Source organism: Podarcis vaucheri, assembly GCF_965113315.1.
Source record: "Podarcis vaucheri genome assembly, chromosome: 8".
In the NCBI taxonomy this organism is placed as follows: domain Eukaryota; kingdom Metazoa; phylum Chordata; class Lepidosauria; order Squamata; family Lacertidae; genus Podarcis; species Podarcis vaucheri.
Window position 1 is genome coordinate 28,611,224 of NC_138766.1, and position 27,475 is coordinate 28,638,698.

General features: G+C 45.6%; 1 long non-coding RNA gene across 1 annotated transcript; it reads left to right on the plus strand.

Annotated features, from left to right (window-relative positions):
* The first annotated feature begins 10,575 nt into the window (after window positions 1-10,575).
* On the plus strand, window positions 10,576-25,226 carry LOC309539001. Its single transcript, XR_014222594.1, has 3 exons — window positions 10,576-10,683; window positions 11,846-12,009; window positions 25,164-25,226. It is a non-coding gene; the product is annotated as an uncharacterized lncRNA (long non-coding RNA).
* The last annotated feature ends 2,249 nt before the right edge of the window (window positions 25,227-27,475 follow it).

Here is a 27,475-nt window from a genome sequence, read left to right on the forward strand (position 1 = left end):
CATGCTTAAAGTGTAGCCAAGAAGAAGACTTCTTCCAAATGGAAAATGATGATAAAGAGATGGTTAAAGAGGAGATAGGTGGAATCTACACACAGATGTAAAATGCTGTCAAAATGCTTTTTCAAAAAACGTTTTGAAAAGTACATTGAATTTGACATAGCTCACTGTCGCCACCTAGCATCACATTTGTATATAGCACTTTACAACACATTTAAAACGTTTTATTTGCCGCTGTGTGTGTAGCTGAGTCCATGGGGATGAGGGTGGCGCTGTGGGTTAAACCACAGAGCCAAGGACTTGCCGAACAGAAGGTCGGCAGTTCGAATCCCCATGACAGGGTGAGCTCCCGTTGCTCAGTCCCTGCTCCTGCCAACCTAGCAGTTCAGTGCAGGTAAATAAATAGGTACCGCAGGAAGGTAAATGGCGTTTCCGTGCACTGCTCTGGTTCGCCAGAAGCGGCTTAGTCATGCTGGCCACATGACCCGGAAGCTGTACGCCGGCTCCCTTGGCCAATAAAGCGAGATGAGCCCCGCAACCCCAGAGTCGGCCACAACTGGACCTAATGGTCAGGGTCCCTTTACCTTTTTATGTATTGATGTATACAAGTCTCTATCATCATTTTATTTATTTTTCTCTTCCTTGATTCTTTCCTTTTTATATACAGTGGTGCCTCGCAAGACGAAATTAATTAGTTCCGCAATTCTCTTCGTCTTGCGGTTTTTTCGTCTTGCGATGCACGGTTTCCCATAGGAATGCATTGAAAATCAATTAATGCGTTCCTAGGGAAACCACGTTCAGGACAGGTCCGGGGGCTTTTCTTCCCACCCCCAGCATTTTAAAAAACCCTGGGACAGCGGAGGACTTCTCCGCTGTGCGGGGCTATCTTAAAATGCTGGCGGGCGGCATTTTAAAATCGCCCCGGACAGCGGAGGACTTCTCCGCTGTCCGGGGCGATTTAAAAGCCCCTGGGAAGGCAGGCAGGGGGGAAAAAGACTTTCGCCCCCTGCCCGCCTTCAGAAGGTGTTCCCGCCCCCCGCCCCACTTCAGAACAGCTTTCCGAAGTGGGGCGGATGGGGCAGGTGTCCCCGCCCCCCCTCCCCACTTCGGAACAGGTTTCCGAAGTGGGGCGGCGGGGCCAGGCGTCCCCGCCCCCCCGCCTCACTTCGGAACAGCTTTCCGAAGTGGGGCGGCGGGGCCAGGAGTCCCCGCCCCCCGCTCCACTTCGGAACAGCTTTCCGAAGTGGGGCGGCGGGGGCAGGCGTCCCCGCCCCCCGCCCCACTTCGGAACAGCTTTCCGACGTGGGGCGGCGGGGCCAGGCGTCCCCGCCCCCCCGCCCCACTTCGGAACAGCTTTCCGAAGTGGGGCGGCTGGGGCAGGCGTCCCCGCCCCCCCTCCCCACTTCGGAACAGCTTTCCGAAGTGGGGCGGCGGGGCCAGGTGTCCCCGCCCCCCGCCCCACTTCGGAACAGCTTTCCGAAGTGGGGCGGCGGGGGCAGGTGTCCCCGCCCCCCGTCCCACTTCGGAACAGCTTTCCGAAGTGGGGCGGCGGGGCCAGGTGTCCCCGCCCCCCCGCCCCACTTCGGAACAGCTTTCCGAAGTGGGGCGGCGGGGGCAGGTGTTCCCGCCACCCCGCCCCACTTTGGAACAGCTTTCCGAAGTGGGGCGGCGGGGGCAGGAGTCCCCGCCCCCCTCCCCACTTCGGAACAGCTTTCCGAAGTGGGGCGGCGGGGCCAGGCGTCCCCGCCCCACTTCGGAACAGCTTTCCGAAGTGGGGCGACGGGGGCAGGCGTCCCCGCCCCCCCCGCCCTACTTCGGAACAGCTTTCCGAAGTGGGGCGGCTGGGGCAGGCGTCCCCGCCCCCCCTCCCCACTTCGGAACAGCTTTCCGAAGTGGGGCGGCGGGGCCAGGTGTCCCCGCCCCCCCGCCTGTTGGGATATTTCTGTTCCACCTTAAAAGGGAGCAGGCTTTTGTAAGTTTTGTAAGTTACAGAGTCTGCGCATGTCTTGTTCACAGGATGTTTATGGTGAAGGTTGCTCCAAAAGGCAAGGAATCTAGCAGGCAGGCTTCCAAACCCTACCAGCTAGTGCACGCAGACCTGGTTGGGCCACTTGCGCCCTCTTTAGGAGGAGCAAGGTACTTCATGATTCTGATTGATTCTTTTTCCAGGTACGTTCATGTGTATTTGCTCGAACAGAAATCGCAAGCTGATGGATGTCCAGAACTCCGGCTTGGGGGCTCAGATGGACGTTATCTCCCTGGCAGTTTCCCAACACCGCCCCACTTCGGAACAGCTTTCCGAAGTGGGGCGGCGGGGGCAGGTGTCCCCGCCCCCCGCCCCACTTCGGAACAGCTTTCTGAAGTGGGGCGGCGGGGCCAGGTATCCCCGCCCCCCCGCCCCACTTCTGTACAGCGTTTTAAAATGCTGGGGGTCGGGAGCGAAGCGCTGCCGACCCCCAGCATTTTAAAATCTCCCCGTGTCCCGGGGAGGTTTTAAAATGCTGGGGGTCGGCAGCACTTCGCTCCCGACCCCCAGCATTTTAAAATCTTCCCAGGACACGGGGAGATTTTAAAATGCTGGGGGTCTGCAGCGCTTCGCTCCCGACCCCCAGCATTTTAAAATCTTCCCAGGACACGGGGAGATTTTAAAATGCTGTGGGTCGGCAGCGCTTCGCTCCCGACCCCCAGCATTTTAAAATCTCCCCGGGACAGAGACTTCTCTGCTGTCCCTTTGAGATTTTAAAATGCTGGGGGTCAGCAGCGAACGCTTCGCTCCCGCCCGCCAGCATTTTAAGATCGCCCGGGGCAGGCGGGGGGGAGGCAGGCGGGGGGAGCAAAGACTTTTGCCCCCCGCCGGCCTTCAGAAGAGGTCCTCTTCTGAAGGCCGGCTGTGGGCGAAAGTCTTTGCTCCCGACCGCCAGCATTTCCCTATGGGCTTTCGTCTTGCGATGCAAGCCCATAGGGAAATTCGTCTTGCGAAGCGCCTCCAAAACAGAAAACCCTTTCGTCTTGCGGGTTTTCCGTCTTGCAAGGCATTCGTCTTGCGGGGTACCACTGTATTGTTCTCTATTAGTTTTGTTCTAGACCTGTTTGCTTCTTATTGTGTAATATGCTGAAAACCTTTAATAAAATCGATTTTAAAAGAAGACGTTGTCCTTTGAGGTCTTATGATATTCTCACTTGAAGCTAAAAAGTTACTAAGAATTGCATATACGTAGTTGCGTATTTCAAGGGAGGCATTTGGACATTTGATTATGTTCAGCATTAACTGTTCGAAAATGCCCAAGACTGGACTCTGCACCTCTGCTTTGCACTATCTAAAGGAATCCATGACATCATCAATGTTGGATCGCTATTAAGAAACATTCCCTTGCAGGGAGCAGTGGGGGGAGCCTTCTGTGTTTGCTTTTGATAGCTCAGTTTGTTTTGCAGATGTCGAGTATGCATGGGGTCTGGTTCATCATTAACACCCCAACCAGCCAAGCCACACACATGGATTCAAAATTAAATCTCCATTTTCTCACAGCAGAGAAAATCATGGCGAAGAAGGGTGGATGCCCTGTTAATTGGCTATTTGTTCATCAAACTGTGGCATTGCAACAACCCACAGCCAAGGCCTGTACTCTGACCGCAGCATTCTAAATGCAGCACATCTGTGGCAACAGCACAATATTGTGTAATTAGGGCATGACTCACAGAAATGCTAAAGATGCCCGGTTTCCTGGCTCTGCGCTCATGATCTTGTGACATCGGTGTGACAAGGATCAATCCTTTTACTCATTAGGAAAAACAACAACACTGAAGCCACAAAGTACATATTTCTAGGAGTGTGTATCTCCCAAGATTCGCCTTTGTCCTGGCTCTCAGTTGTTCAAGAACAAGAACTCAAAGGACTCTTTCCAAAGGCTTTAATGTTTAGATTTGGTGCAACACATAGGCACATTGCTGGCAATACACATAGTTAACCCAAGCCGCAGATACACAAAGGCAGGCAATCTACTTACTCATAGCTTAAGTGTTGACCCAGCACTGATGTTCAGTCTTGATGTCATGTGACATCACGTCGGGCCCATCAATCCTCTGGAGAAGGTGGTGCCTCTGCCCTTGCTATCCTATATAAAGGAATAGGATGGGCTCAACTCAGTGCAGCAAACTGTTCTGTTCCTTATTTTTCTTCATTCATCTATTATTAAATATGTATACCACCCTTCATCTGTCAATCTCAGGGCAGCTGACAACATAAAAAAATACAAGAGAAAAAACACAAAATGCAGAACAAAAACCAGAACAACAAAAAAAGCAATAATTTCCCTCTCACCACCCCCTCCCACAATACATTTAAAAGGGTATTGGATGTTAACCAGCCCAAGGCCTGGTTGAAAAAGAACATTTTCACCTCACCCCTAAAGGCATAGGTAAACAGTAAAGGACTCCTGGACGGTTAAGTCCAGTCAAAGGTGACTATGGGGTTGTGGAGTTCATCTCGCTTTCAGGCGTTTGTCCACAGCATTTGTCCGCAGACAGCTTTCCGGGTCATGTGGCCAGCATGACTAAACCACTACTGGAACATGGAGGACTGTGACAGAAGCCAGAGCACATAGAAACACCATTTACCTTCCCGCCGAAGCGGTATCTATTTATCTACTTGCACTGGCATGCTTTCGAACTGCTAGGTTGGCAGCAGCTGGGACAGAGCAACGGGAGCTTACTCCGTCAAGGGGATTCGAACTGCTGATCTTCTGGTCTGCAAACCCAAGAGGCTCAGTGGTTTAGACCACAACGCCACAGGCATATAATGAAGGCGCCAGACAAGCCTCCGTGGAGAGAGCATTCTACAAACAGGGAGCTGCTACACAGAAGGCCCGTTTTCATGTTGCTGTCCTCCAGCCTCTCATAGAGGAGGAGCACAAAGATGGGTTACCAGAGCAAGCAACATAGAAACCAACTCCTAGGGGCCGAGGTCCCTTCACACACTTCCAATAAAATATTTGACGAGGCTGGCCCACCCCAAAGTTGCTGGGTGCATGCGTGTTCTGCCTTGTGGTTGATTATGTTGGGTGGGGCTTACCTGCCCCCCTCTATTTTATTCAAGTTGGCACCCTGGCAAGCAACCTAGGACCTTGCCTTGAAGGTGGGAACTGCTCCATCTGTTCACACCTCCTTTGGAGCCTTCAGGACCCAGGTGATAGAGGGGGTCTCTTTTCCTTCTCTGGAGAGACAGGGCTCAACCCAGCATCTGATGGCTCCAGGATGGGTAGTACGAAAGGCACCTCAGTGTCAGAGGTAAGCTCTAAGAGCTGTGGAGAAGAAAGCGCAGCTGCAGAGGGAGATGCCAGGAGGTGAGGTGCGTCTAGCAGAGACCTTCCCATCCCTCTGGAACCCTCCCCGGGGCCCCTTGAATTGTTTTGGGCCTTGAGGCAACTTGTACAGGATGACACTGTTAGATTATTTTGATATCTACAGGGAAAGATTAAGAATGTACATATTGCTGTTCATGTATATAATGTGCATTTTGAGAGCTTTTGAACAAGCTCCGCATAACTCACTCTGCATGCAAGACAGGAAGTTCCAGCTGACTCGTGCTTTTCCAGACTGCTAAAAACATTAGCTGAGGTCAACCACAAGCTTTTTCGCTTGAACTGAGAGAACACTGGAGTGCGACACACTCAGGAGTGCTGTAACTATCTATATGTGTTATCCACCAGTCAGTATAGGTGGGTTTCAGATTAACCTCACATACATTTAAGGAATAGGTGAGGATGTGGACGTTCTGCCCTTGCTGCCAATCGGCCCAACACCAACACAAACACACACTATCTCCACATCTGGTGAGTATAAGAGGAGGAAAGTACATGAATAGTATCTCATGCAAGAGAGTATCCTAATCGGCTCACAGCTGACAATTTCACTAAGCCCTTACCAAGAGAACCTTCAAGTCAAGTTGGGGCTTGTGCATGCCACTGTAAGATTTGCCTGAGAAGGGGTTTGTGGGATAAATCAGCCTCATATAACCAACATGCTTAATATTAATTAGTGTATGTAAGGGTTAAGACCATAGAGTAAGCTGTCCTGCCAAGCTTAGCTAGGTCACACACCCTCACTTTGGGAGGAAGTGGTCCCTTCCAGTTCCACAGTTCTATGATCTATGAGTTTGAAGAGTTTAAGAAATAAGGTAATCAGCCATGCTAAAAACAACAGCAATGGTTTTATAGTCTATTTGGTTTTTGTGGTCCTCAGAAAATGCAGGTTTCTTCAGGAAAGCATGAACATTTCAATCATATATTCATTTTACTGGTACAGGCATATTATAAGCCAAATCTGCAAAGTGCTCAATCTTGCCATGACAAGGGAATTTGGCAAGAGATGAATCCTCGGAAAGGATGAATTAAAAACTACTTCTAACACTTGAAAGAAAAGATTATCATTAAATGTTGCTCTAGGTTTGCCTTGTATAAAAACATTTTGGAAAATCAGCAACCTGCTTCTGAGAGGTAGTGTTTAGCTGCAGGCTATTCCTGGAGTCATAGGTTGAAACACCAACAGGAGCAGCTATCTTTGTTCTCCTGAAATAAACAGCAGCTCATAAAATTTTGGTAGGCAGCTTGCTTTAGTAATATGATGTTTTCCAAAGCTGAGCCAATGTCTGGGGGCTGCTGGGTTCTCACCACCATGGAAATTCCACATGGAAAAGCACTCCACATGATGGCTGCTGCAGTTCGGGGAGGTGATGACTGTGAAGACTATTATTCCACCTTTCCTCCATAGAGCGCAGGATTCCTTTCCCCCTATTTTATGCTCACAACATCCCTGTGATGTAAGTTAAGCTAAGAGGCAGTGGCTGCCCCAAGATCACCCAGTGAGCTTCGTGGCTGAGTAGGGAGTTGAATCCTGACCCAGCACTCGGACCACTCCACCATGCCATCTCTCTAGAATTACGTGCAGGAGATCCCCATGGCCAATGTTCAGGGATGATGGGAACTGTAGACCAACAACATCTGGAGGGTCACATGTTCCCCATCCTTGCAATAAGGCTTTGGTAACCTAGAGGAATAGGGACGCAGGTGGCGCTGTGGTCTCAACCACTGAGCCTAGAGCTTGCCGATTAGAAGGTCGGCGGTTTGAATCCCCGCGACGGGGTGAGCTCCCGTTGCTCGGTCCCAGCTCCTGCCAACCTAGCAGTTTGAAAGCACATCAAAGTGCAAGTAGATAAATAGGTACCACTTCGGTGGGAAGGTAAACGGCGTTTCCGTGCACTGCTCTGGTTTCACCAGAAGCTGCTTGGTCATGCTGGCCACATGACCTGGAAAAACTGTCTGCGGACAAACGTTGGCTCCCTCAGCCAGTAAAGCGAGATGAGCGCCACAACCCCAGAATCGTTCGCGACTGGACTTAACTGTCAGGGGTCCTTTTCCTTTACCTTTAACCTAGAGGAGTAATCAGATAGTTCTACAACTCCCTGTACGCTGAGCAAATACTAGTTTTACTGGAGAGGGCAAATTTTGTGGAAGTGGTGGTGAGTGACAGGCCAGGTCCTCATCATTGCTGTCCACAGTAGATTGTTGGCAAGTCCTATTAAATGCCACACAGTGACCACTCCCTCTATTCAACCTTCTCGACTCTTGGTTGGTGGCCACTGAGGATACTCCTCAAGTGGGGAGGGGAGACTTGGTGTGGGGGACACCTGTTGTTTCTCTATAGCGGAAGAACAGTGTGACAAAACACTGTGAGATGCTGTGTTTGTGGTGTCAGAGCAATGAAGGACTTGCCTCAATCTTTGTTTGATGGTCTCATCTGTATAATGATGTAAGGAGACAACTACTGTACCCTGTAATGGTGAGTGAGAGCAGTTCATTGGTCTATCTGTAAATGCTTTAAAATAAAATGCATCTCCCAGCCACAGAAATTAGGTGTCTTTGGGAATATAAATATGATACTACTTTTTGTGTTGCTGCAGCCAAAGTCTGACAAGAATTTATAAACAAGAACATGGTTTGCTGCCAGCATGATATAATATTGCCAGGTCTTTTGAGGGGCTTTGCTGTCTCTTATTTATTTTTTATTTTTCCATGTTGGAAGTTCTGATGGATTTTTAGAATTGCAATGACCGTTTGGCTTCAGGCAGTTAATATTGATTGGCTGCACCAACATGATTATCTGTAAGCACCTCAAAGTCTCGCAGTAAGCAGATTTGCTTCCCCTTTGATTTAGATCCCTTAATTGCAAAGTTGCTGTCACCCCTACCTGAGATGCGGCAAATCCACAGGTTTTACCATTGCTATCTCTGAAGCTTTCAGTGCTGTATACCTGTCAAATTCCTGCCAGTGAAAGAAGGAACCAAAGGCTCTGAGCAACACAGCTTTCCTAACAAATATCTATAATTTTTAGAAGATTGGGTTCCAATTCTGGGAGAAACCATAAGTGCAGCCAATGTGGTCCAAGAAATAAAAATGAGGCTTTCTTTTTTTTATCTGGTGTTAACTACCTTGGAATACAGTGGTACCTCTGGTTAAGAACTTAATTCGTTCCAGAGGTCCGTTCTTAAGCTGAAACTGTTCTTAACCTGAGGTACCACTTTAGCTAATGGGGCCTCCTGCTGCTGCTGCACCGCCACATAATTTTTGTTCTCATCATGAGGTAAAGTTCTTAACCCGAGGTACTACTTCTGAGTCTGTAGTCTGTAACCTGAAGCGTCTGAAACCTGAAGCATCTGTAACCCGAGGTACCACTGTAAACTGAATGGGGAAAGGTATATTGCAGTGATGTCCAAACTTTTTTCAAAGAGGGCCAGATTTTATGAAGTGAAGGGCCATGAGGGCCAACCAAAGTTGTGGACCTTTTTTAGAATTGAAGTTGTTGAGGTTTTCTTAAAATTTTACCCCTGGAAATAAACTGCCACAGGGGTCGGATTAAACCGACAGCGGACCAGAATAGGCCCCCAAAACAGACTTTTGACATGCCTGGTATACTGGAATAACACAACCGTTGGAAACGTGCTGTGCAGATATTTTCCTGCTCTGATCATCATCTCCCTCTTGGCCATCTCACCAATGTACACAATAGTACCATGATTTGGTCCTTTACATTGTGTGCACAAAGGGAGACAAAACACACACAGCAGATGCGCAGCTGAGATCTGTGTACCACGATGTTCCCCATCCCCTCCTGTTGTTCTGCTGAAGCACACAAGCCCGACTTCTGCTGGCAAGTCTAAAAGGCTACAGCTTGTTTTATAGAGTGAGCGGTTTGTGTTGGTCAACCTGGTCCTTTGTGTTTTGCAAAGCCATGGCAAAAGCTGCTTGGGCTGAAGACAGATGTTCTTTGTTTCATGACAGATGCATCCTTCCTTTGTCCTTCCTTTTATTCCCCTCGCCACCCCCCACACTTGCAGAACTGTGATGGCATCCTGCATTGAGGAAGAGGAGCCTGACATCTGCTGTAGCAACAAAGAGGACATCACCAAAGATTTAAAAGGAGCTCAAATTAGGAGCAGCCACACTGCTATGGAACTGTATCCAGGAATCACCTACAGGGCTTTGGTGGTGGTGGTTGAGGTAATGGGGTGGTATTCAACTAAGTAGACCCATTGAAATAAAGGGACCTGACTTAGTAATGTTCATTCATTTCAGACAGTCTACTCTGAGTAAAACCTAGGGTACGTACACATTACTGTTTACTCTGGCTTCATGCCATATTCATACCTGTTCTTTAAATCTATGTAGACAATAGCAGAAATTCTGTTTGATGCTAGTAATAATTGCCGAAAGAGTAAAATGTTACCAAAAATGGTGGGGTGAGGTGCTATCAAAACAGATGAAAATATGAAATCCCAACGGGTTTCAAACCCACCAGGAGATATTAAGACCAGTGGAGGAAGAAAATTAGTCACCTCAAAACTCAGGTTTCCATGGCAAGTAGTCTGATCAAGTTATTATAGATGTGCTTGACATATTAAGAACATTTTAATGCAGTTATCTGGTAGAAAAAATGAAAAAAATTGTCTCCTCGCCACACTCTTTGCCTGCTGATTCAAGGAAATATTTTATAGTGTTAAAAAAGTGCAAAAAATGTTTGGTGTTCTAATGGAGGAGAAAGGATGTTGCACAGCAACCTAAAGCTCCTGGAGTAAAAAGCCATTTAACATAAATGTAATCACAGAGGCAATAAAAAGGTACATCAGATACTTTTAAGGGGGGGTGTTATATGTGAATGTGTGGAAGAAAGTTCCAACAGTGACTTCTTTATATGAAAGGCACCTTCCAGAGGCTGTGCTTGTAAATGAGGGAGTAGTGAGTGGGAGGGATTGTTTTAACCCTTGCTTTGATAGACATTTCCTGCTGAAATTTGCCTCTCTGCCCTGCTTTCCATCTTTCAGGGTTCCAGGTGCATTTTTATCCTTGCAAACATGTGCTAGAACCTTCGCAGGAGGCACCAGGGGCAGCGAATACTGTGGGAGTTTTTTAATCAAAGGCAAAAGATTAAGCACCTCCTTTCCTTCTTTCTTTTACAACACCCCCCCATCAGGATTGCTCCCTCCCCCGACTGCTTTTCATTTTAAAGCTGCCAGTTGGGCCTCCTTATTTGCCTCTTACGGAAGAGAGCACTCCCACTAATCAACAATGCTCCAATCACTGCATGGTGGTAAACAGTAAGGGAGGGGCAATATGCCCTTGGCTGAACTCCTCAGAGGTGAGCATGGGTACAGACACCATACATACCTTCACAGATGTGTTGAACTGGAATTCAGGTGCAGAAAAGGTAAAGGTAAAGGACCCCTGACAGTCCAGTTGCAGACAACTCTGGGGTTGCGGCGCTCATCTCGCTTTACAGGCCGAGGGAGCCAGAGTACAGCTTCTGGGTCATGTGGCCAGCATGACTTAGCCGCTTCTGGCGCAACAAAACACCAAAACCAGAGCAGTACATGGAAACGCTGTTTACCTTCCCACTGGAGCAGTACCTATTTATCTACTTGCACTTTTTGGTGTGCTTTCAAACTGCTAGGTTGGCAGGAACTGGGACCAAGCAGCGGGAGCTCACCCCATTGCAGGGATTCAAACCGCTTACCTTCTGATCAGCAAGTCCAAGAATCTCAGTGGTTTAGACCACAGCATCACCCACATGTAATATCAAAGCAGACTTCTTTACTTGCAGTCAATGCACCAGGGTAACATTTTGGGGTATGTGTAATAACACAAGGGGCTTGCAATTAGAGATGGGAGAGAAATTCAATTCACTACTCATTTGCACTTGAATTTACCTAAATTGCACATTCCAAAATTGTACAAGAACCAAAACACACAGCCATAGTTCGAAATTTGCACTTTTCTGAATTTTGCAATGCAGTTCTCCAGCTGAGTAGCATTCACAAAACTGCATATACTACTGCAAAGTGTGCATTAAAATGCATGTATTTGTGAAAAATAGCAAACACAAATTCATCATATGAGGGAGACTTGTTTTGGGAAAATATTTATATTAGGCAAAATTGCATGCAAAAATGTGTATATTGGGAGAATATGGATGAATTTTCACAGGGTCTTTTAAAAAATGAAAGCTGATATGGAAATGTAGAGAACTGAATTTAAGAATGGGGGGAAATGAGAAATTACACATCCCTCTTTGCAACCCACCTGTGTGGATAGTGTCATAATATGGTTTAGTCACATGGTGGCGCTAGACTTAGCTGGAGTCAGGAGTTAGTTTGGCTGTTCTCACTGGAAAGAGACAATAAAGTTCTTGCATAGGTTCCTGACTGGTGTGCTTCCTTAGTCTTCCATGGAATCGCCATTTGAGAGTGGAAGGAAGACACTTCTGTAACATTCTGATGCAGAACTCTCCCTTGTTTTTCCAGCTTACCTCAACCTGTTTACAGCTGATGTCAACACATGCACGGGATATGGTTCTCTGCCACAGCCAGAAGCATAGCAGGAAATTAAACATCAAAGATTCCACTTCAAAGCTTCACAAGTTGGGTGGATCAGTTCTTCCTTGGCAGGTTTGACATGAGCTCTGAGGGTAAGTTTATGAAATCACCTCCAGGAATAAAGCTTTCCAGTTGTTTTGACTTGCAAACAAAACCTGTTCTAAAAAAGCAGGCTTCTTCGATAGAAGGCCCTAAAGTGAAAAAGATGGGATCTGGATTCATGCGACAGGCGGGTGTATACATGTCACATGGCTACAGGGAAGCAGTTTATTGCCTACTGAAGGACCACCTTTCCCCATATAAACCACTCTGGATTCTGCATGCATCATCTGAGACCCTTTTTTGTGTGCCTCCTCCATATGAAGTCCAGAGGATGGCAACATGAGAATGGACGTTTTCTGTAGCTCCCCATATGGGGCATGCTCTCCCCAGGGAGGTTTGCCTGGCAACTTCCTTATATATCTTTAGACGCCAGGCAAAAATGTTCCTCTTCAACCAGGCCTTTGGCTGATTAATATTCTACAGCCTTTTAAATGTGTCTGTGGGACGTGTGTGTGTGTGTTGTTTTGCTGTTTTGCTTTACTTATTGTCATGTTTTTAGCCTGTATTTTACTTTGTGAGCCACCCTGATATCTTATGATGAAGGCTGGTATATACCATATTTTTCGCTCTATAACACGCACCCGACCATAACACGCACGTAGTTTTTAGAGGAGGAAAACAAGGGGAAAAAAATATTCTAAACGAAACAGTGGATGTATGATTTTTGTGGTTCATGCTGTGGCCACAGACATGTGATCTGACAGTGAGTTTGGAGTAGCCCAATGCAAAAATCCTGAGGATCCATGTGGATCCATGCTTTGCAACCAAGTTTTTGCACCACTGCGGCCCCAGGCAACAGTGTGTGCGTGATTTTTTTGGTGCAAGCTGTAGCCATGGACATGCTATGTGATCTGATGGTGAATTTGGGGTGACCCAGTGCAAAAATCCTGAGGATCCATGTGGATCCGTGCTTTGTAACCACGTTTTAAGTGGGGAGGGAAGGAAAAGCACTTAAGGGACAAGGAACATGTGTGGGGTGGGTGGAGAAGCATGCTGCTAATAATGAAGAAAAGGGGTATAAGGGGAGAAGGCTCCTCTCCTCTCCCACTTTGCTCCTTTAAAGCAAGCAGGCTCTGCTTTTCTCCCTCCTCCCCGCTCATCCCCGGCTTAGCGAGCTGAAAAACTTTGCTGCTATGTAGCGAGCTGAGTGGGGAGGAGAGAGGGACAGAGAGCCTGCTTGCTTTAAAGGAACCAACCGGACAGGAGCCGCTTACACTTGTGTAAGTGGCTCCTCTCCTCTCCCGCTTTGCTCCTTTAAAGCAAGCAGGCTCTCTGTCCCTCTCTCCTCCCCACTCAGCGGCTCTTCTCCCGCTTTGCTGTTTCAAAGCGAGCCACGGAGGAGGGAAGGAAGGGGAACCATGGATCCTCTGCTCACGACTGCAGCAGATCCCCCCCTCCGCCACCCGTAGGCATTCCCTCCATAACACGCACAGACATTTCCCCTTACTTTCTAGGAGGAAAAAAGTGAGTGTTATGGTGCAAAAAATGCGGTAAATCTAATTAACAATGACAGCAATACTTCCTCCCTGTCTCCAACTATTGAGCTAAACCTGTACACAGAGCCTCCACATCTGCACTGCCGCTGATACAAAATATATATTTTAGTTGTGGGCATCATTTTGACTGTATCATTTTGTGTTTGTTAAGATTGTGACAATTTTAGTACATACACACTTTGACAAAGCTCTGTGGAGTACTGTATTCGGAGAGGATACAGTGGTACCTTGGGTTAAGAACTTAATTCATTCTGGAGGTCCGTACTTATCCTGAAACTGTTCTTAACCTGAGGTACCACTTTAGCTAATGGGGCCTCCTGCTGCCACCGCATGATTTCTGTTCTCATCCTGAGGTAAAGTTCTTAACCCGAGGTACTATTTCTGGGTTAGTGGAGTCTATAACCTGAAGCGTCTGTAACTTGAGGTACCACTGTATTCTGTATGCAGTTGTTTTATCTTTGTTTTAAATAATTTAAACACACACAATGTACATGCATAGGTTCTATCTTCACTGGAATGCAGAGTTCAGATCATGCAGAGGAACCTAATGTGTGCATAGCTTTTTACGGAGAAACATAGGAAGATGGCTTACTTGGTAGCTGCCCCTTGGGGTGTATGTGTGCTTTCTGAGTGCAAAGATATTCACAATCACCCACCCTGGGAAGCATAAATCTGAAATGGATGCTGCTTGACCACTTGATTTTGCTGCTTGTATAAACTGCTCCTAAGCTCCTATTTTTTCACATTCTGCCTGCACAGTGCAGTCTCACAGGTACGGCAGCAATCAAGTAGGCTCTTTGGCTGTGTACATTAAACACAAGGACAACTTTTGAGCAAGAAATGAGAAAAGAAACAAGCCTGCTTCTGTAGTCAATCTATGTAAACAACTCATGGGGAATAAAGATAGAACTGAAAGTAGATCTTTGTTCCATTGAGAATGTCTACAGCTGTGCATTCCAAGCCAGGGCTGCTCTCGGTAGTCACAGTTAGCTCATCGCACAAATTAAAGCACCACTGCTTTTTGCCCTGTGGTGCCATGGCGACACCATCTGTTGAGCCACAGCAATGGCCTGAAGTGTCGTGTGTGCTTTTGATTGTGTGGCAAAAATGGGATTTGTAAATTTTGCAGATGGGGGAGAGATGGTACACATCTGCACTCCACTGGGACTAATTAATGAATGCAATTAACATACATATTTTTTGGAATGTGATTAACAAAGGAGGGGATGCCTGAAAAGCCCCAGGACTGTAGGGAATGGAAAGGAAAGGGGAAGGTTAGTTCTTTCTCTCCCTGCTAAGGTTTAAAGACACTCTCAAGGCAAATCTTTAAAAATGCAGCATGAGCACAGATAACTGGGAAACACTGGCCTGTGAGTGTTCCAATTGGAGAATAGCCTTTACCAAAGGCGCCATGGACTTTAAAGGAACACAAACTCGGGAAGAAAGGGAGAAATGAGCTAAGAGGAAGGCACATTTGGCAGATCCTCACCCGGAAACCTATGTCCCCACTGAGGAAGAACATGTGGATCTGGAATTGGCCTCCACATTCACTTATGGACACACCATTAAGACCATGTCCATGGAAGACAATCTTACTTGGTGAAGAAGAAGAAGAAGAAGAAGAAGAAGAAGAAGAAGAAGAAGAAGAATGTTATGTACTGAAGTTCTCACCCTGGGCCAGCAGGGGGATACTGTAGATAGTTTTCACTCAGCTCCACATATGCAAATAAGGGATTGAAAGTGATGTTCAGTGATTGGATAGTTACAGAAAGTTGCTACTGTTGCTTTGTAGTTGAGCTCTATATAAGCAGGCTGGCTGAACCCTTCAGTTCAGTTCTGTTCTGGCCTGTGAATAAACAAGAGCTGTTTGAAGAATCGCTGTGTCGTCTGATATGTTCACCCACAACTTAACAAAGAAGAAGAAGAAGAAGAAGAAGAAGAAGAAGAAGAAGAAGAAGAAGAAGAAGAAGAAGAACATAAATATATTCATTCTAAAGGGACTATTTGTAATTCAAGCCTCCATGGGCACCAGTGGGAGCTTCCCTTGACATGCAAATAGCAATGATGGAGAGCCTGGGAGACAAAGCATGAAACATCCTGTTCTCTCACACACCCCAGTCCCTAGGTTGCTTTGACTTCTTCACATCTGCTGCTTACGTAACAAACCAACAAAATGCACACATGTTTTAGCCTTGCATCTAGCTTGGCCCTTAAGGCAAAGTCACACAAGCATTTGGCCACTTAGAGGCCAGCCTGTGCTAAGCAGGTGGTGTGCATCCACTGCCACCTGTAGGATCAAACTTTTGAGCATGGGGTGGAGGTTCTAGAGAAATTGCACTTTCCCACATGTGCACAAAGTGAATTCTTTGGGGCCTGCACACAACAGCGTCCATAAACTGATGGCAATACAAGATGCAGGCTTCCCAATTTCCCTGTGGCAACATTGTTTCTGATAGCCACATAGCTGGACTTTTTGTGTGAAATGGGAAGTGACAATAACGCAATAAGTGCACATGGTGATCTTGTGAGTGAGTGTTGCAGCTGCGAAGTGCAGGTTTAAACTATAAATGGACTAAGTGCATACTTAAATTGAATATCATAACATGTATGTACCTTTCATTTATTTATTTATTTATTTATTTATTTATTTATTTATTTATTTATTTATTGTAGATGTAAATATAACCAAGTTTTAATGTGCTTGGAGCAACTGGCATTGTGCTAACTCTGCTCAAGACAGTAACAATCTCTCTTCCAAACCTCTCTCTACAACATTTACAGCCAAATTCTAAACCAGAACAACAAAAAGCTTCAAACACACTAGGAATATTAAAGCTGTTCTAGTTGGCAGAGAGGGTTGCCAGATCAGAAGGATACCAGAACCAGAGATTTCAGGGTCCAAACCTGAGACCTGGTAGGGAGACTGGTGAGAAGGATGGGCACTCATTGCCATATACCGTATTTTTCACTTTATAAGATGCACCAGACCACAAAACGCACCTAGTTTTTGGAGGAGGAAAACAAGAAAAAGAAATATTCTGAATCTCAGAAGCCAGAACAGCAAGAGGGATCGCTGCGCAGTGAAAGCAGCAATCCCTCTTGCTGTTCTGGCTTCTGGGATAGCTGCGCAGCCTGCATTTGCTCCATAAGACGCACATACATTTCCCCTTACTTTTTAGGAGGGAAAAAGTGAGTCTTATAGAGCAAAAAATACGGTAACCTTCCCACAAACAAATCTGAACAAATGCTCAATAAAGGTTTGTAAGCTTTGTTCAAGGAAATCAGGATGCAAGCTCAATAAAATAAGTGGTTGGTGGAGAAATTGTTCCCAGATCTGACTTGTTAATTCCTGCTTTTGGGGAGACTCTGTTTCGCACTCTTATTTTGAATCAATAAGGGTGAGGCAGGAATTCAAAACTCAGCTGCATTCTTAACAACACCTGAACAGTTTTTCATCACACCCCAGATGGAAATCTCACTCAGTTTAGGGTTATTTTCCAGACAATGGTTCTGCTATCTTTGGTCATCGCCTTCCACAGAATGAGTTCCTTATCTTGCCAGGTCAGATTTCTGTTTCCTAGATTACTGCAAAAGGAAGTGGCTTTTTCTCTCTGAGGAATTCTCTCACAAAGTGAGCTTCACCTCCCAGTAGTGACCTGGGGCTGTTGAGGGACCTTTGTAAGGCACAGGAAAAGGAGTTGGCATTTATAACACACAGCTGGGAAGTTGCCAGCAGAAGGGAGGTTAAAAAGGGGCTATGCTATAAGCCAGCGGCATGTTTGTACACTATGAAATCATTGCTGTACTAAATGGTATGTTGCTGGATCGAACACTGTGGAACCACGCTGTGATTTCAAGGAACGATTCATGAACATTGCTTGTCTTTGAAAGTACCTGTACATGCCACCAAAGTACCTCTATATAGCATTATACCATCTCAGTATATGATGGGAGTTTTGCATTCAATATGTTGATTTAGGAATGTCTCGTTCAATCATCCCTCTAATTATACCACAGTCGTTTCCACAACGACATCAGTTCTTGTTTCACGTCTCATTTAGGAGACAGGTGAAGCTTGGTGTCTGACCTTCACTAGTGTCTACCCACATTATATGAGCTTGATGTAAGCTATTAAAGATAAGATAGCATTGCCTTTTGTGAAATCACATATGCTATCAACAAATGTGACTTACTGAAAGATCAGTAAATGTCTTACTTAACTGCTTGGTAATAAGCTTGGAAAGATAAATGAGGGGGTGGAGATCACTCAATTTCAGAATCTGGAGCTCGGCTGAGTCATTTTGATCCCTTAATTTTCTTCTTTTTACATGTCTGGCTTTTTAAAATAGCTTAAATATCAAGAACACATAGCATAACTTTTAATTCCCCATAGACCTCAAATAATGCATCATTAGATACCCCTGGAAATGTTCCAGTAGCTCTGAACCATTATTATAATGGTATTTGAAGATCTCCTTGGATTCAGCCTTGATGTAATGTTGAAACTTCATCAATTTTCCTTATGCTCAAATATGAATATTGCCCAAAAAATAGTACCCAGGTTTATTTTGGGCCATAAAGCTAGTGTGATGGCCTGGGAATCCGATTCAGAGGCTGAACCGGAGGAATCCCAGCCTGCACAGGAGTCCCCGCCGCCAGGGCCGGCTGAACTGGGGCAGGGCCTTGATTCTGTGCCGGATCCTCAGGAGCAGGCACCAGGTGAATCCACTCTGGCTCCGGAGTTGGTTGAGGACTCAGTGCCTACAGGTGAGTCTCCCCCCTGGGTCCAGTAACCCTTCAGCCTCTCCTGAACTGCAGAGGCTCAGGGCAGAGAGACGAAGGGAACTGGTTTCTCCCAGGAGGAGTGCTCGCCTTAAGGCCAGGAGAGGCGGGTCTCCTGGGGGCCGGGACCGCCCCTGGCCTCAGAGAAGATAAAGGCCAGTCAGCCCGGTCCCAGGTTGCGGGAGCAACGTCGTTGATGAGCTGTTTCAGCCAGCATCCAGTTCTGTTCCCCCAGAGTTCCTGTCCTTGCCCGGCTTCTCGCTGTGGACCCTGCTTTGCCTGAGGAGGACTGTCTGGCAACCCTCAACTCAGGTCCTGGACCTCGCCCCACGGTAACCTCCCCCCTGGACCAGCACAGCTAGTTTAAGAACTGTATTTGAGATCACAGCCGTTTTCACTTCAAGAAGATAAGCGGCAGCCAAATACATTTTACTGTGTGAAGCAAAAATCAAAATAGTGCACCCACCCAGACCGCATTCTTTAAACAGAAGTTGACTTGACTGGCAGCAGTTGAATTGTACTTTAGCACTGACAGCAAGACAGCATTCCCTCCCCCCAGCATCTGGGGTAAGGAGACTAGCTTAGGGGGGGTTGGTGTCATGGACTGGCTGGATGCAGAGGAGTGATAGAAAGCAACAGCTGGGGAACCCCCAAGGTAAGGAGGCTCAGAGCCAGGGAATTGGCGGTGGGACAATGATGAGTGGTCTGAGGGAGAAGAGGGAGAAGCTTGGGAGGAGGAGGTGTCAGAAGCTGCAGGGTTCAGTAAACAGGAAGGAGGCCAAGAGGCAGAGATGAGTCAGGTGAAGAAGCCAGGATATCTCCCCCTCCTGCCGTGACCAGCTTGTGTCCCAGACCAGGAAAGGTATGAAGAGGGAGGAGCAACGGCAGGCATGGCGAAAGAGTCTCAGATTGCCTGGGAAGCACCAGGGGAAGGAGGAGACTTAGGCAACTGTGGGAAGGTGGGGGCCTTAAGTTCCCACAACTGCCTCATAGGGGCAAGATCTACTGGGGCAAGTTGCTCACTAGGCCTGGCCTCCTGAGCAGACCTGACCTTGTTTCCTTGAATAAAGAGTTAACTTTACTGATACCGTGTGATTTATTGCTGACCTGCTCCTGACAATAGGAGGTGTTATATAGTGCACGAAGATCATGGCCACTGGTCCCATCACCTCCTGGCAAATAGAAGGGGAAGAAATGGAGGCAGTGAGAGATTTTACTTTCTTGGGCTCCATGATCACTGCAGATGGGGACAGCAGTCACGAAATTAAAAATTGCCTGCTTCTTGGGAGAAAAGCAATGACAAACCTACTCAGCATCTTAAAAAGCAGAGACATCACCTTGCCAAGAAATGCCCGTATAGTTAAAGCCATGGTTTTCCCAGTAGTGATGTATGGAAGTGAGAGCTGGACCATAAAGAAGGCTGATCGCAGAAGAATTGATGCTTTTGAATTCTGGTGCTGGAGGAGACTCTTGAGAGTCCAATAGACTGCAAGAAGATCAAACCTATCCATTCTTAAGGAAATCAGCTCTGAGTGCTCAGTGGAAGGACAGATCCTGAGGCTGAGACTCCAATACTTTGGCCACCTCATGAGAAGAGAAGACTCCCTGGAAAAGACCCTGATGTTGGGAAAGATGGAGGGCACAAGGAGAAAGGGATGACAGAGGACAAGATGGTTGGACAGTATTCTCGAAGCTACCAGCATGAGTTTTACCAAACTGCAGGAGGCAGTGGAAGACAGGAGTGCCTGGCGTGCTCTGGTCCATGGGGTCACGAAGAGTCGAACACGACTAAACAACAACAACATATAGTGCACAGAGCTCTGTCCCTAGAAACAATCAGATCCCAAACATGGGACTGAGGTCACCTGTATTCCTCACGTCTCTTGTCCTACAACAACTTGATAGGAAATGACAAGCCAAGATTCTGTTCTCATTTATGATTCCAGTCTTCAGCTTTGTCATCCAGATTTAGTTGCACAGATGCCATATTTGACCAGATGCAAAAATATGTGTACACCAAATACACTGTGGTTTGTTGTGCAGAAGAGAGACTATAAAAACAAAGAATGCTTATGATGATGTAAAGCTACTGTATACCTAATTAATTAGACATCCTACGACTGGCGTATCAAATTAACAGAAGCAGCAAGACAGAACATGCTTCATAATAATGCATGCTATTCCATTTATTACCAGCATTTCTGCAGTAATAAGTAGGCAATCATTCATCATGTCATTTCCCATTAGGGCCAGGCATGTACGTGCCAAGAGCATCCAGGTCATGTTTATGCCAGTTTAACATGAAATGGAACAAAATGCATCACTCATATAATTGTCTAATAACTGAAGAAGTATCTGAAGAAGTGTGTATCTGAAGAAGTGTGCATGCACACGAAAGCTCATACCAAGAACTAACTTAGTTGGTCTTTAAGGTGCTACTGGAAGGAATTTTTTTATTTTGTCTAATAACTTAAGACTTTTGTTGCGAACCGTTACACAGCTAGGCTCCTGAAAAAACATTGAATTCAACTGGATTTACGTTGTACAAATATGTGCAGGATCACAGTCTCTGTGGCCAGTTTCAAGAGCATTACATTCACTACACAAATAAGAAACAGTATTGCTCTTAAATGTATTTTCTTCTAAGTGCTTTCAGCCTGAAGCCCAGATTTTAGGTATAAAAGTTCTGTAAAAGAACTACAGTCAATTTTCGGTTGTCGAACGTAATCAGTTCCGGAATCCCATACAGTTTCCGAAATGTTCGACAACCGAGGTGCGGCTTCCAATGGCCCCAGGAATCTCCCTAACCCCCACCCCCCACCCCCCGCCACCGCCGCCTTCTTGAGGGCTTGTGGTTGGAGTGGTTCCTAATCCCCAATAATCTCATGGTTGAAACCTCCATGGACCCATTGAAATCACTTGAACAAAGACATTTAGCAGCTGAATAACTAAAGCATGTATGCGTCTTGTCTCATTTATACTACCATGGAACAAAGGAAGCCTCATATTCATATATTCTTTTGAATTCCAAACGATCCAATCTTCTAATAATAAACATAGATTTCTGTCTCTCTCACTATATTGCCTCTGGATTTCAACCTACATTTGGATATTTGATGCTACACGCGACTGGTAACTGGGTTTTGTTTTTGTTTTTCTCATGTCAGGCAGAAGTGCAAATATTAGTTACTGAGGTTTAATTTCATGCCTGCTTGGAACAGTGGCAACACTAACTATCAGTTTTGTGTTGTTTTGTTATATATTATCAAAGGAACTGGCTGAGAATGACTCATAGAATCATAGAATTGTAGAGTTGGAAGGGACCTCAAGGGTTTTCTAGTCTAACCTCCTGCAATGCAGAAATCTCGACTAGATTGTCCATGACAGATGACCATCCAACCTCTGCTTAAAAACCTACAAGGAAGGAGAGTTCACAAGCTCCCAAGGGAATCCATTCCACCATCAAACAGCTCTTACTGTCCGAAAGTTCTCCCTCGTGTTTAGTTGGAATCTCCTTTCTTCCATGTGACGGCCCTAAATATATTTGAAGATAGCTATTAAGAGCGGTAGTCACGTAATCTGGGTAACCGGGTTCGTGTCTCCGCTCCTCCACATGCAGCTGCTGGGTGACCTTGGGCCAGTCACACTTCCTGAAGTCTCTCAGCCCCACTCACCTCACAGAGTGTTTGTTGTGGGGGAGGAAGGGAAAGGAGAATGTTAGCCGCTTTGAGACTCCTTAAAGGGAGTGAAAGGCGGGGTATCAAATCCAAACTCTTCTTCTTCTTCTTCTCTCAGTCTCCTCTTTACCAGGCTAAACATACCCAAGTCCCTCAGCCGCTCCTCATAAGGCTTGGTTTCCAGACCCTTGATCATTTTAGTTGCCCTCCTGGCTTCCCGGCCAGGGGGTCTTAGGATTTCGACAACAACGACAAGTCTGCTATGTAAAACGTAAAGCAGGTTTGCAGTGATGGAAGTCGTAGTCCAAGACATTTTGGACCTAGAAGGTTTTAATAACATTTTTGGGTGGCATGCATATCTATGGTACGACAAGCTTAAAGCTCACAAAGCTTTTAAAAATCACATTGTCAGGAAAGCATTATATAATGTCTGGATTAAATATAAAGATCTGTTGGAAAATAAAACCCCAAGGTGGTTGTCGCCAATGGAGGCAAAGGCTGTGAAAAAACTCAATATGGTGGCCAAATGGCCGAAATATTGGGAAATTTTGGAACAGGAAGGTGATAAACTGAAATTGCAGAGTTTTGAGAAATTAAAAGTTAAAGTGCGAGATTGGCTTCATTATTATCAAATAATGGAGGTTTACAAGTTGGACAGGAAAATTGGCTTCCAGGTGGAAAAATCAAAATTAGAAACAGAACTGTTAGAACCCAATACTAAGAACTTGTCAAGAATGTATAACTTGCTGTTGAAATGGAATACACAAGATGAAACAGTGAAATCAGCTATGATAAAGTGGGCACAAGATATTGGTCATAACATTATGTTTGCTGACTGGGAACAGTTGTGGACCACCAGTATGAAATTTACGGCATGTAATGCCTTAAAGGAAAATATTATGAAAATGATTTATAGGTGGTACATGACTCCAGTCAAGCTTGCAAAAATTTACCACTTGTCTGATAATAAATGTTGGAAATGTAAAGAAACTGAAGGTACTTTTTTTCACCTTTGGTGGACATGCCCAAAGATTAAGGCTTTCTGGGAAATGATATATAATGAAATGAAAAAGGTATTTAAATATACCTTCCTTAAGAAACCAGAGGCCTTTCTCCTGGGCATTGTCGGCCAATTGGTGCCAAAGAAAGACAGAACATTCTTTATGTATGCTACAACAGCAGCAAGAATACTCATCGCAAAGTATTGGAAGACACAAGATCTACCCACCTTGGAAGAATGACAGATGAAGGTAATAGACTATATGGGATTGGCAGAAATGACTGGCAGAATCCGAGACCAGGGAAAAGAGACGGCGGAAGAAGATTGGAAGAAATTTAAGAACTATCTTAAGAAACATTGTAAAATTAATGAGTGTTAAAATGATGCGGCTTTAGAAAGCAAGTGGATTACAGCTGTAAAGATTAAGTTAAAAGAAAAGAAAGGTTAACAATTAGATAAAATTAAGGGTGAGGATTTGCTGAACTAAATATTTGAAATTGGAATGCAGAAAGGGGAGGTATGAGGAGGTCGGTGAAGTAAGTTTTAAGAGAATAAGGATTTGAAATTATACTTGGTTTTTTTTCTTGTTTGTGTTTGTTTGTATTGTTGTGTTTGTTTATATAATTTGTGAAACTTTACTAAATATCTTATATAAAAAAAGGAAGTCGTAGTCCAAAACTTCTAGAGGGTGTCAGGCTGACAAAAGTTGCAACAATATATTTCCTGCACCATTAATGAAGCTATCAAGAAGATGGCTAGTGAACATGTACAGATGGCCTTTCATTACCACCCTGCTCTTAACAAATTAAGCCCCCAGTCTTTTAGCTCTGCCTTCTATTATTTCTACATCTCACTGATTTGAGTAGCAAGATTGAACCTACAGCTAAAAACAGCCAAAGCTCTATACATTAGCAATCTTCAAGATGTAAACAAACCCTTTAATTAGCAGACACATGGGTTGTTAGGGTGCCCTCAAGAACAGCTAGATTGTCTCAGCAGCCTGTTTCCTCCCTTCTGCCTTTGGTCTCAGCTTGGGGCTACTCTTCTGGCTGGCTGGTTTCTTTTCATAGGCTTGAAATAATGGTTTGAAGTAAAAATGGAATGAGCAGAGATGTTCTGAGCAGAAGGGGGGGAGTGACGCTTTACTGCATGCAGAAATAAATGGCAGCTCCATGCTTCCTTACTTGGTGCAGTGGTACCTCAGGTTAAGTACTTAATTCATTCCGGAAGTCCGTTCTTAACCTGAAACTGTTCTTAACCTGAAGCACCACTTTAGCTAAGGAGGCCTCCTGCTGCTGCCGCGCCGCCAGAGCATGATTTCTGTTCTCATCCTGAAGCATAGTTCTTAACCTGAGGTAATATTTCTGGATTAGCAGAGTCTGTAACCTGAAGCGCATGTAACCTGAAGTGTATGTAACCCGAGGTACCACTGTACTGAGCCCCATGGAATCCCACAATGCATAGCATTGCATTGGGCTTAACCGTGAAGCTTGGCAGATAATCTTCTGCAGTCACTCACACTTTACCTCACGGACATATTGTTTTGAGGATGAAACAAAAAAAGCAACCCCTTTGGATTCTGGGTTGTCGCTTTTCTTTGTGGGGTTGCAAGTATATCCCCACAGGAATAAAGCTTTGTTTGTTTCCTTCGATGAATGCTGAGCTGTGGTGGAACTGTGACATCAACACAATACCACTGGCTGTAAGCCCCAATTCAAGTGTTAAGGAGGCCGAAGACTAAGAAACTGTACAGCTCATCTTCCTCTCCACACCAAAGTGAAAAATAAAAGTCTCTCCCCTGTTGAAATAGAGGCTATTTGCAAACTGCCACCTCGGCACAGCATCTCTTGCCCCCTCCTGCTCCACCCCACCAACTACTTTCCAATCCAGCTGCGGTGAGCGGGTGGGGAGCAGCCTGGGAACTTGGTTTGGCTTCACGTTAGACTGCCAGAACATTATATATGGGCTTGATTTGTATGCATTAGATAGCTCTATAGAAACTGTACTTTGACATAATGCTTTCCAGATGACTCACCGTCTCATTTTTTGAAGGGCTGTGTAGCTTAGCATTTCTGTCCAGCTCGGATTAAATCCAGAGCTTCCTTGAAATTCTTCTCTTCTACTATGTTCTCTGTACATTCTCCATACATTTGCAACAAAACAATAACATAATGTGCTTTCAAACGCAGCCTGTGATAAACTATGAGAATGCTTCTCTAGATGGCAGGAAGAGGAAAGCATGAATGAAGCTAAGTTGAGAACCCTCAAAGATGTTCCCGCACCACTCCCTCTGCCCCACCTCAAAATTGTCAACTTGTGTTTTAGTTCTTCTTTATGCATATGGGACGCGGGTGGTGCTGTGGGTTAAACCACAGAGCCTAGGACTTGCCGATCAGAAGGTGGGTGGTTCGAATCCCCGCAACGGGCTGAGCTCCCGTTGCTCGGTCCCTGCTCCTGCCAACCTAGCAGTTTGAAAGCACGTCAAAGTGAAAGTAGATAAATAGGTACCGCTCTGGCAGGAAGGTAAACGGCGTTTCCGTGCGCTGCTCTGGTTCACCAGAAGCGGCTTAGTCATGCTGGTCACATGACCCGGAAGCTGTACGCCGGCTCCCTCGGCCAATAAAGCGAGATGAGAGCCCCAACCCCAGAGTCGGTCATGACTGGACCTAATGGTCAGGGGTCCCTTTACCTTTTTATTCATATCAAGCAAAAACCAAAAAAGGCATCCATAAACATTAACAAATTGAACATGGTACACAACCGAGGTTTCTAGAACAATAGACACAATTTTTCTTTTTTCTGCTAGGTCTACAAGTGACATGCCAATAAATGAGAAACACTCTGCCAGTCATTGACAAACAAGAATATTTGTCAAAGAGATAGGAATAAAAACAATGTTACTGAAACAGTTCATATCAAATGCCTCCCAATTTGTCACTAGTGTGTAGATCAGGCATAGGCAAACTCGGCCCTGCAGATGTTTTGGGACTACAACTCCCATCAACCCTAGCTAACAGGACCAGTGGTTGTGGATGATGGGAGTTGTAGTCCCAAAACATCTGGAGGGTCGGGTTTGCCTATGCCTGGTGTAGATGGCTGCTTAGTGAAGGCTTCTCAAGATGTATAATTTGAAAAGGAGTCCCAAATCATATAAAATGAATCTGGGGTCTCCAGACCCTCACATAGTTTCAGCTGGTGTGTTATCTTCCCAAATATGGCAATATTCCAGAGGAACTGATATTATACTCAAGTGTCAAGTTCTGTACACTTTTCCAGTGATGTGGTGAGGCAGACTACTGAGATGTTTAGTAAGATACCCATGTTGTCCTCCTCATTAAAGATGTTCGAAAGTATTTATTGTAGCCTCAATAACGCATTTTCTTGCAGCATATTTCATATTTCCTGGTGTAAATTTGTCCAGAAATCAGCCACGAAGTTGCACTCCCACCAGAGGTGGATGCAAGTGCCTCTTCTGCACCCACAACCCCTCCAGCATGTTAGGCCAAACTTCTCAAACATGTTATACGACTATACAGGCATACAATACCATCTGTGCATACTATTCAAGGAATTATCCTTGGTATATGCTGAAAGTGATCTAAATGCTCTCAAGTTCCAGATGCTATTTCTGTGATTTGCTTGTATATCTAATCCAGGGGTAGGCAACCTAAGGCCAGGGGGCCGGATGTGGCCCAATCGCCTTCTCAATCTGGCTCGCAGACGGTCCAGGAATTAGCGTGTTTTTACATGAGTAGAATGTGTCCTTTTATTTAAAATGCATCTCTGGGTTATTTGTGGGGCATAGGAATTCGTTCATTTTTCCCCTTCAAAATATAGTCCGACCCACCACATGGTCTGAGGGATGGTGGACCGGCCCACAGTTGAAAAAGGTTGCTGATATAATACTTTCTACTTCCCAGATCGCTGTAAGAATAGTTGCAGGGTCCAGGGATGAATCAATTAAAATTGTATAAATTGCAACTTAGCATCCCCTCTCCTTGCAGCTGATGGAATCTGTGGGTGGGGGGGTCCCCAAACCTTACCATGAATCAGTAGGTTGCAGGTGGCCCCCTTTCTGCTCCTTTGTGGCTCTCTGTTTGTTGCACAACAGAAGATCCTGGTGGAAGTGGTGTTTTTGTTCTCTCTCTTAAGGGAGAGAGAACTGCAATAAACTCTCTCTCTCTCTCTCTCTCTCTCTCTCTCTCTCTCTCACACACACACACACACACACACACACACACAATATTGACACTCTTGGAGCAGAACAAGGCTAAACATTCCAGGGACATTCCGAGTTATTGCTGAGAATTCCAGGTTTACTGCTCAGATAGTCAGTGTGTCCCTCCCAACAGCTCCCGGTTGGAAATGCAGGCCAGCTCTGAAGCACTTCTAAAGCGGTATTCTAGAGGGGAAGGAAAGTGTAAATGATTGATGCTGCTAGCCGAGGAAACGAGGGGAACGGGGCTTATTAATGCTCTTTTATGATTTCAACAAACCTCTT